Raw genomic sequence first — 11,629 nt, forward strand, 5'->3', positions numbered from 1 at the left:
AGTTTTGTGATATCCTTATAAAAATGGATGAATTATCATAATTGGGCTTCGTGCCAACTACTTGAATCCTTCAGGGATTATTTTTACTGGTTTCTTACCATATTTCTAGATATTAAACTCAGTCCTGGTATTTAACACTGTTTTTGTAAACTCAGCCATTTTCCTAAAAGTAGAAACTAAAGTAATATTTTAAATGAAGTTTGGGCTGAATATTTTTATATTATTGTGCCGAAAGACTTATGTGATTTTGGACTGAGTATGGGATCGGACTGCATGCCGCAGTGGTATGATGATGATATTGATATGAGGCCAAGGGCCTGATTGATGCCACGAGATGGCTTATATTGCGCTTGGGCCGTAAGGGGGCCCTCCCGGAGTCTGCACACCCCCAGTGAGCGCCGTCGACGTTAAATAAATGGAGCGGGTTGCACGCTGCAGCGGGGTACTGGAGAGTACCGGTTTATGTGTTGCATTGCATATTTAATTATCATTTATTCTTAATCTGATGTGATTTTATTATAATTGTTTTCAATGTTTACTGTATTATGCTATTGGTTCACGTTGTTGTATATATAGCTTTGCTTTGTGTTCATTTAGGATTTCTTATCCTCAGACTTTATTTATATTTATTACTTTCTGAGTTGGAAGTACTCACAATACTCCCTGCACCTTGTCTGCAGATTCAGGTGCACCCACTGAGGCTGAGTGAGATGTTCTCCGCCTAGCATCACATTCGGGAGATTCAAGGTAGCTGCAAATTGGCGTTCGCAGTCCTGATCTTCCTTCTATTTTATCTATTTGTTTTCCACATTTCTAGAAAAACATTATGTAGTAGGTTAATACTCTTGCATTAGAGGCTCAGACTTGTGACACCAGATTCTGTGGGCTGGTTAGTATTTTATATTTTGGGTTTTCGAATGTTAGTATCTAATGCAGGATTTCACATTTAACTTGGTATTTTAGTTGTGAAAACTTATCTATCCACTGTGATTAATCAGTTAAGGTTGTCTAAATGGTCGGGCTTGCCTAGCAGTATGTTGGGCGCCATCACGACCGGGGTTGGGTCGTGACACTTATATAACACTGCCGCTAGGGCTCACGTCTCATTAGAGATATCTGGAGTAATTCATTGATCCTCCTAGGGGCGATACTATACTTCCATAATCGTATTTTGTAGCATCCCAATATAACTCACCTTAATCCTGTACAATTCATGAAATCCTCTTCAAGTCATTACTCAATCAAAGGCCCAAACGTCATCCTTTATCTACCACAATTACACCCTTATTCTACTATTAGGGCAACATTCCATCTCTTTTGGTTTCTACTTATGATGAGTAACTCTTTTGAGTTCATTCAGGCTATATTGAGCTTTCTATAACTTCGAGAAATCATTAGCTCTCTCTACTTTTCACAGGCTTAATCCCGAGAACTTACTCGTTTCTCGTCACCTTCTCATTTGCCCTTTCTTGTCCTTATTTCTGTCGTCCTAAAACCTTGTTGCTTTACCATACTTTAGCTTGCGTCCTACGTATATTTATTTATACTACTCGCAACCTTCCTTCAACTTGCTTGTGTCGTAGATTTCCTTATGACTTTCTGGAACATCAAGCACGACATCACATCGTCTCTAACTCTTCTTTACTTTCTTAATTAGCCTTCTTGATACCTGGAAACCATAGGCTGGAAGACATGCCACTGACAATGCCGCTCTCATTCTTGGATAACGAATCCCCGCGCTTTTAGCCTTCTATCCAAAGTATGGACTATTCACAACCTCCTACATTTGAGTATCGCGTACGTTGTTCACCTTTACCTTACTTAGTTGGTGTAACTCTTTAGTTTCCTCTTTCTTCTAATCAACTTTTATGTATGCTTAAGCTATCTTTTGATCTGTGGCTCATGGTGTTAGTTATTACTTTTAGCCTCTCATGGGCGCTATGGAATATTCATGATACAATCCTTTAACAATTCAATCATTTGTCTATGACCCGGGCTCAGTTCTTCCTTTTAACTTATATCGGAACCTTCTACGGCTGTATGATTTTCAACATATATGCTGCATGGATAATATCCGAACTCTTAAGTGTGTTGATAACTTAACTAACTCTGGATCATTAATCGAATAGTTCTTTTCGTTCCTTCTCAGCTTTAAGCAATTACTTTTCCTAGTCTTCCTGCCCCCTTGTTGCGTGCATACTTAGCTTACCTTAGTGCCCACACATATCGGAATTCCATACAACTCATTGATCTTGCATATCACTTCTGATTTTAATCCCCGTTCATAATCCACGGTAGGTGCCTTATAAGACCATTTCCTCCTTAGGTTACTGAGCTTAGGTTAAAGCTTTCTTCCTTGCTTTCCCAGCTAGTCTTTTATTATAGTACTTAAGGAGACCTTCTGACTCTTGTAAAGTTGTGAGCTTGATATATCGTATACTCGATGGAATTCTTGACGTCCTTCCTCGCCTATGATCATCCGTAGTTACTTACCTCCACGCCTTTGTGCTTGTAGGGTTGCTTCTGAACTGATATTATTTTACTGACTTCGCCGTGGCACTCTCTTTTGTTTCCGTAGCATTCATACGGTACCTTTAACTATCCCGACTCCTATTTGAATATATCTCAAGTAGTACAATGACATTACTGCAAGGCTGAATTCACTATATTGGGTTTTACTATGTTTATCTTGCACGATCTGTTGATTCGTCTGTAACCTCCTATCTAACCATAACTAGGCTCTACTTAAATCAACTGCTAACTACTCGTTGGCCCATCCTCATATCAATATTCCGCGTAATCTCCCTTGGGTTGTTTCCTTTGCTAACTTACCTCTTGCACTGGCTCCATATTTATTAATAACATTCCGTGCAGGAATCCTTACTTCCTTTCCTTGACGTCGTGCTTGCATAATATTCTGGAGTTGTAGCATATCTATAGGATTTGGATAAGTGCAATCTCATTCCTTTTTAATTTTTATCGCATTTTTCCTTTACCATTCCACAGTCACTAGAACCACTTAACTATGACTTAATGCCACATCACTCCATATTTCCCTCTTTAGGGGAGTACTAAGAGTTGGAGCCACGAGAATCTACCTATAGATGTTTTACCTTTTAATCATTGGCATCTTCTCACATTATCGATGACCCTTACTCACCTTGCGATAATCCTTCTGTACCAAGGATAACGAAATTCCTTACTTACGAGGCAGACACCTAGTGTAACTGGCACACACAGTTCCTTAAGGTTAACTTTGCTTACATTGCTTGCTTTAGGGAAGTGTCTTCCTGAATGACCTTTTAAATATTATTCTTCTGTCGTCCATTCTATTATCGCCGGAACGCAATGTGAAATTCTCATGATGTCGACCATTATCAAATCACTCAGTCCCCAATCCATGTTTAGTTTACCTTGTTCACCAGCCCATACTGATTTGAATTACTTTTGGGGTCTAACTTTGCCTTCACTTGATAGACTCTGTAATACTGTCATTTTTTTTCTTCCGTTGTTATCCATGTGTCACATCTTACTTATAATGCACTCCCTTCTTATTTCCTGCCAACATTTCTGTCTATCACTTTATTCTGAAAGCTTCAACAAGATATTCTTTTGCTTTTAATTCCCCTTTGCTCCATCCACTGGCTCTTCGGGCTACTTAACATTATCTCTCTACTAGGGACGGAGCCATACTAAGTTAATATTTATCCTTTCCAGGATTCCAGTGCCTACCTTTCTAGTACTCATATCTAGCTGTACTATTTTAGAGTGCACCATCTGGGTGTCTCGCAAGGAGATCTATTAGCACATTATCCTTCGAAAATGTCAACTTACCAAACAATTCATCCACCATTTTGGGTCACTCTAACCCCAGCCGGATCCTAATATTTGTCCTTCTCTTATACTACTTATGTTATCTTCCATAGGGCATAAATGAGATGGGTGTGGCCAATTGTACATACCTTTGTTACAATTGAAGGTAACTCAATGCATATATTTCTCTGCTTGAATTGTAGTTAATGTTCATCTCTACTAACTAGGTACCCCGTACCCCTATTTACCTTGTTTCTTTTACTTGTTGAAACTTGTACTTTCTGATTCTTTCATTGCTTTTTACCCTAAGAATGGATAGGCATTCTTGCCTTAAGGTCCTTATCTAGAAGCTTATACGTCTTAGTACACACATGATCTGCTGAATACCTCATATTTATTCATCATAAGCATGATACAAAAATCGAGTTCCTCTGACTCAACTCTTCCACAGCTATATCTCTTACCAACCATCTTTCTGGATGTGGACATTGTCGTATTACGAATAAGATAGAGATTAGGAAATTGAGTTCTTACAATTGAGCTCTACCACACGATCTAGAGTAAGAAGAAAGAGTGACAGTCCTAAATGCCCTGTAGCCTCCTGCTTAAAAGTGTGGTGCACGACACACCCATAAACAAGAATCTACTAGACACGACTTGTAGACTCCCTAGGACAGAAGTGCTTTGATACCACTTTTGTCACGACCCAACCCGATGGCCGCGACGGGCACCCGGTACCTTACTCATCCGAGTACCAATGTAACGTATCTTTCATATCATACTATCATAGATAAATGAGCGAGAGAGACTATCGTGAGATAATTAAAATAAAACATGGGGAAATACTCGACGTTGGACGACCAAACATGTAATCCAAACTTATACATATGACGTACGGGCCACTAAGGCCGACATGATCCTTTATATACTCAAAACATAGGCCGACAAGGCCATAAAAGAATTCGTATACATGACATCTGTCTACAAGCCTCTAAGAATACATAATATAATAAAGGTCGGGACATCCGCCATACCAATTAATACATGTACTAATCCTACTGACCAAATAAGCAACTCCGGAGCAAATGGAGCGTACCAACATCTTCCGCTGAGCTGATAGCCTACTTGGAGGACTCTCAACCTGTCTATCGGGACCTGCGGGCATAAAACGCAATGTCCCCAGACAAAAGGGACGTCAGTACGAATAACGTACCGAGTATGTAAGGCAAATAAATAAGTACATAAAAGACATGGAAGAAACATAGAGTAAATGACTCAACCTGTAAGTCTGAATAACTCCGTAAATCATGAAATACTTATAGTGTCATGCATATACGTATGAATGTCATGTCGTGCATAGGTACATGTGTTCATAACATCATCAAGCCTCTGAGGGCATCCCATAATATCATCTCAGCCATTGTAGGCAAATCATCAACGTATACCAGGTGATTAGGTGGTGGTGCGTATATAACGCCATAACCTTTCCCATATCCCATATACATATATATACGCGTATATAATGCCATCTAGTCATGGGTAAATGTGCATGTATAAATGCATGAAATGCATATGAAATACGTTAATAAAATTTCTCGGTACGTTATAAGACCATTATACCTCTGATTAATATCATGAAACAAACTTTATCAACTTACGTATTTTCTGAGACCCATGAACAGACGATAGAATAATAAGACATATGGGAATTCAAGAACATAGACATCTCTAATACTTCTATGAATATAGTCATTTACGATATTTGTGCATTTGCTCGTTTTGTTCGTGTCATATAGCCAAAAAGAAAGAAGGGATAGCCTTAACATACGCGAGCCGGTTCTCTTGACAATCCCTTTAATACACGTCAATTGCGACAACATGTAATCGGCAAGATCGGGGTAGGGGAACATCCGTATGATATTCTTGAGAAGGATTGCACCGTACTCCCTTAGAATCACAAAATTCCGTTGCTATTACGCAGTATAATTTCGTATGAAATTTTTCTCAACCAAGAACTCCCGGTGCTAATATATATGGAGTCTCGTTGAATTTTCAAATCCCTTCCAAATTGTGAATGTGTTTGTTGGTGCTAAGACAACAGTATAATGATTAATGACTAATGAGCATGATCATAGTTGGTGCAGCTTATTGGAACTTGACTGAGAGCTCTATATATCACGAGAAGGAACATACTTATGTTGATTTTCGTTCTTTCTTCACAAGATGTTATACTCATAAACAAACATGGTGTGTTGGTTTGAAAGTTTCCTCTTCAGTAAGTGGACTTGTTACGTTCATAATATTAGAACTTTTGGTTTCTGTTGTTTTTAGTGGTTTAGGTGACAAAAAAAATACATTGAATTAATAGCTCATGAATGGGTACAAAGGTAAAAAGAGAATTATAAGGATGACTAATAAACTTTCCTTCTACGTGTTTGATGGCTAAGATTATTGACCATGTGTCTTCCTAATTTAGTTGTCTAAAGTCAAGAGTCATAAAACCTTTCTCCACCTGCTACCACGTTGGGGAGCTTTGTCCCCACCTATTAATTATCCACAAATCCTTAATTACATGGTTAATCTCCCATTAAATTAATAATTAACTAATTATCCACATAATTAAGAATTATCTTAAATTACTTAAAATACTACTTATTTTTAACAAACTTTATACATCATACCATAATGGTCATGTGGTACCTTATATGGCACTAGTCCATAAATACCGGGTATTATAGCTCGGACCGTATTTTATCCCAAATTGTCAAACTTCGACGAAACTTATTTTCTTCGATTGGCTTACCCTCTCACTTTTACAAATTTACTTATCACTTGTTAGAAATAGCATAATTCTTAAAATCTCAAAATAATCTCAGTCCCAAACTTATGTCGATTAACTTACAACGAAACTTTAACATACGAAAATGCGGGATGTAACATCTCATTTTCGACCTTATATCAATTTACTTATGGCGTACTTTCGCGTACGAAAATATGGGGGGTAACAGATTGATGACCTAGTGAGGCCGAGATTCTGATTATGAGTGACAGTTAGGATCGGGCTGCACGTCACAGCGGTCATATTGATTTGTGATAGCACTTGGGCAGTAGGAGCCCCTTCGGAGTCTCTACACACCCCCAGTGAGCGCAGTTGATATTATTGAGGGATGGATCTTCCGTGGACATGGATCTTGTCCAAAGTACTTGATACCTGGAGATGGATCTTATCCATAGGGCTGGATCGGCATTCCTCGGTACTGGATGACTGATGGTGAGTGATGTATATATTCCAGGATGGATCTTCCCTTGGCCGTATGGGCCATATACAGTACCGAGTGGTTGAGCATTTGAGAGAGTGAGCACATGAGGCTGACAGCATGGTGCATCACATACAAAATATGCATTGGCATGTAGAGATAGCAGAGTTATATTCCTTATATTGTTCGGATCTGCTTTACTTTACTGTTTTGAGTTGCCTACTTAATTTAAAAGCATGCCTACATTTCTACACATTCATTTCTATTTTATCTGTACCGGTCGAGTCCGTCACAACCTTTCAGTCCAAAGCTTGGACTTGTTACTTACTGAGTTAGATGTACTCACGTTACTCCCTGCACCTCGTGTGCAGATCCCGTCGTTTCTGGTCACGGCGTTGGCTGCTGATTGAGACATCAAAGTTTGGAGACTATCGCGGTAGCTGCACAGCGTTCGCAGACCTTGACTCTCCTTCTTTATCTCTATCTGTATTCAGTTTTTACTCTCTAGACTCTGTAGTGGACTGTATTCTGGTTTAGACACTCATGTACTCATTAACACCCCGATTTGGGCTTGAATTGCATCATATTTTGGATTATTTCTGTGTTCAAAAAGGCTTTTCTTTAATGTTAACTACTTCCGCCTTTATTTTCAAAGTTATTTTGTTGTGATGGGTTGAAAGTAAAGGATGGCCTAGTTCCAGATAGGCTCCATCACGACGGTTGATTTTGGGTCATGACATATTGGTTAAATGGCAGCAATCTAATGCTGCCATTATAGGTTGTTGGTTGTTGCAGGTGATGCGTCTGTAAAACAGATGTATTCTTTTACCTAGAAAACTGACTGCATACCAATCGAAGTCATCGGAAAAGTTAAAATAAAATTCCCAAAATTTTATATTACTAACCGACATCGGTTGGTATCAACAATAAAAAAAAATTCAGGTATTGAAATTACCGACTGAAATCGGTCGGAATTTTTTATTTTAAATTTGTAACGAACCGTCCGGTTGTTTTGAGTATTTTATCCCTGATCCCCTAAATTATTCTTCCTCAATGCTATATTGTGATTATGTAACTTTTCGGGGCATTTGATTTTGGTTTCGGAGTGAAATGGGCACATAGTCCCTATGTTAAAAGTTTTAGTTGTAAGAGTTGACCATAGTTTAACTTTTGTGTAGACGATCTCGGAATGAGGTTTTAATAATTCCAATAGCTCCGTGTGGTGATTTCAGATTTAGGAGCACGACCGAATATTGATTTGGAGGTTCGTAGGTCGTTTCGGCGTAAATTGGCGAAAGTTGGAAAATGGATGGTTTTTGGAAAGTTTGATCAGGAGTTGACTTTATTAATATCGGGGTCGAAATCCAATTCCGAAAGTTGTAATAAACCCTTAATGTCATTTATAACTTGTGTGAAAAATTTTAGGTCAATCGGACTTGATTTAATAAGTTTCGGCATCGATTGTAGAAGTTGGAATTTCTTAGTTTTCATTAAGCTTGAATTGGGGTGCGATTCGTGGTTTTAGTGTTGTTTGATGTGATTTGAGGCCTCGACTAAGTTCATATCATGATTTAGGGCGTGTTGGAATTGGTTGAAGTCCCGGGGGCCTCGGATGTATTTCGGATGGCGAACTGATTGAAAATTGGACTTAGATAATAACTGATGGTGCAGGTCTAGTTTCCTTATACGCGATCGCGTGGGAAGGACTATGATCGCGTAGGCTTATTTTGGGCAGCTAGGATTTTGTGCTATGCGATCGTGTGGGAAGGTCCACGATCGCAAAGCTGTTGGGCATCAGTGCTTCGCGAATGCATGGATTAAGCCGCGATCGCGTAGAGGAAGATGGAGATTTCACGCGCTATTCAATACGATCGCGAAGGTCTGAGAAGGTTGTGCTTCGCGACCGCGTGAATTCATCCGTGATCGGGGTAGGTTAATTCTTGGCAGTTAAATTTTGTGCATCGCGATCGCGAAAAATTTTCCACGATCGCATACGGAAAATGACTAGGCAGTAGAACTTAAGTTGGGGAAATGCTATTTTTGCGATTTAGAGCTCGGTAAGAGGCGATTTTCGGGATTTTTTCTTGGAAAACATTGGGGTAAGAATTCGTAACACGAGTTTTGTTAAAGTCCCCGAATCTATTGTTGGTTTTAGCATTTAGTTGGTGTTTAAAATTAAAAATTGTGAAAACCCTTTTGGTTAAACTTGAAGATTTGAGGGTCGGGTTATGATTAGAATTGGGTAATTTCGGTATGGTTGGACTCGTCGTTGAATGGGGGTGCGGATTTCGTGACTTCTGTAAATTTAAGACGTGGGCCCGCATTGACTTTCCGAATTGACTTTTTAATTTCTTTGTAAATATCATAAATTTTATTGTTCGAATTAGTTTCCTATGGTTATATATAGTATGAAATTACTTTGGTTAGATTCGAACCATTCCGAGTTGGATAATTGAGGAAAAGGCCTACTAGTGGATAAAGATAGCGCGATTTGAGGTAAGTGACTTGTCTAACCTTGTGTGGGAGAAATTCCCGGTAGGATTGGTGTCGTTATGATAATTGTGATGTGTTGAAAGCCGTGTACGCGAGGTAACGAGTGTGTACACGGGCTAAATGTGGAAAATTGTGGCTTTAATTGTGTAGATCCATGTCACGTATTAATTGAGTTATTTTATCATGTTATATTCATTATCGTTATTCTATATTCACGTGTCCTATTTGCCTTACCTTTTTCTTGCTAATTGTTTTACCTGTTTAGTTGTAGTTTTGTCCCTTTTATTCCATGCTCATTATTTGAAAGTTGAATTCCTTGAATTATTAAAATATGAAATATCTTATGCTGAAATTGGTATTGAGGCAAAGTGTTAAATTGTGAAATATTATTCTGGTGAGTTATTCACTCCTGAATATTTTTTTGAGATTTTGTGTACATTGTGGTTGAGCCGTGAGCTCCTTATTGTGAAAAAATAGTGTTATTATTGATTTCTTTGGCAAGTGTTAATATTAGGACACTTGAGGTGCGAATTGTGATACATTGTGATATTGATACGCATGCGGTGATATAAGGTCTGGGTGTTAAAAGGCATGCAGTGAGATAAGGTGGGCTTGATAGGCGTGGCTGGTATGGGAACTACTAGAAGTCATGCGGTGTGATAAGGTGGGCTAAAATGTGGGATGCTATTTCAGAAAAATGATTTTTCAAACTAAATGTGAAGGCTCCCGCGGTGATATACGGAAAGATTGTGAATTTGTTTATGATTTGAGACTACGGCGGTACCTCGGTAGTGCCCTTGTTGATATTTCTCTATTGGTATACTTGTCTTTGGTTGTTCTGCTTTCCTTAACATGTAAATCCCTATTTCCTTCTATGGTTTATTATTTGCCTTTAGTTTGTGTAGCTAAATTGTGGCATACTCCTTACTTGTTTCATTTCCATTGTCATTATTAATATATATTGTTAAATATTTCGTTCTGTTTCTTATTATTTCCAGTAGGGCCTTGACCTGACCTCGTCACTGCTCTATTGAGTTCAGGCTGGGCACTTACTGGGTACCGCTATGGTGTACTCATGCTACGCTTCTGCACATATTTTTGTGTAGATCCAGGTACTTCCTACCAGACCAGGCATCAGTGAGTTGAGTCCGTACATGGAGACTTCAAGGTAGACCTGCCGGTGTCTGCAGGCCTCGGAGTCCCCCCTCGGCGAGAGGCCGGGGCCATGGCAGAGGCCAAGGACGTCCACGTGGTGCAGCCAGAGCACCTGTACGAGTTGCTTCAGAGGAGTCACCAGTAGCTCGAGTTTGAGAGCAGTCACCTGAGATGCCTATTGCTACCCCTGGACCATTACCCATGTTTTGAGCATGTTTGGCACCTTAACTCAGGCGGGGTAAATTCCATGTACTCCTGCCACATCTCAGGCCAGGGGATGGACATAGACTCTAGAGCAATGGATCAAGGTTGATCAGGTCCAAGAGGTCATACCAGTGTAGCCAGTTGTCCCAGTTCAGCCAGAGGTTAAGGTAGTAGTTTTAGAAGGGGAGCAGCTCAGGCTAGAGAGGTACAAGAAGTACCACCCTCCTACTTTCAGTGGCTTGGCGTGGGAGGATGCCCAAGGTTTTCATGAGGAGTGCCACTGTATCCTCCGCACTATGGGTATTATGGAGTGTAGTGGTGTTGCTTTCACTATATTCCAGCTTAAGGGAGCAGCTTATCAGTGGTGGCGAGCGTATGAGTTGGGCAGTCCGGGTGAGGCAGCTTCACTCACTTGGGCTCAATTCTCAGATACATGCAGAGTTTGAGCAGTTGCACTAGCATTCTGTGACTATGTCAGAGTATACAGTCTAGCCAGTGATTTGTCCATGCATGTACCAGCCTTGGTTGCTACTGTCAGAGAGGGGTTGGTCAATTTATCGAGGGGCTCAACCCTGGTATCAGATTCAGCATGGCTCGATATCCAGAAATGGACATCGTATACCAGCAGGTAGTGTGGATCTCTAGGATATTGGAGGGTATGTGGGCCCGAGAGAGAGAGGAGAGGGAGGCCTAGAGGCCTCCCCAAC

This window comes from Nicotiana attenuata, chromosome 1 (assembly GCF_001879085.1).
Source record: "Nicotiana attenuata strain UT chromosome 1, NIATTr2, whole genome shotgun sequence".
NCBI lineage: Eukaryota > Viridiplantae > Streptophyta > Magnoliopsida > Solanales > Solanaceae > Nicotiana > Nicotiana attenuata.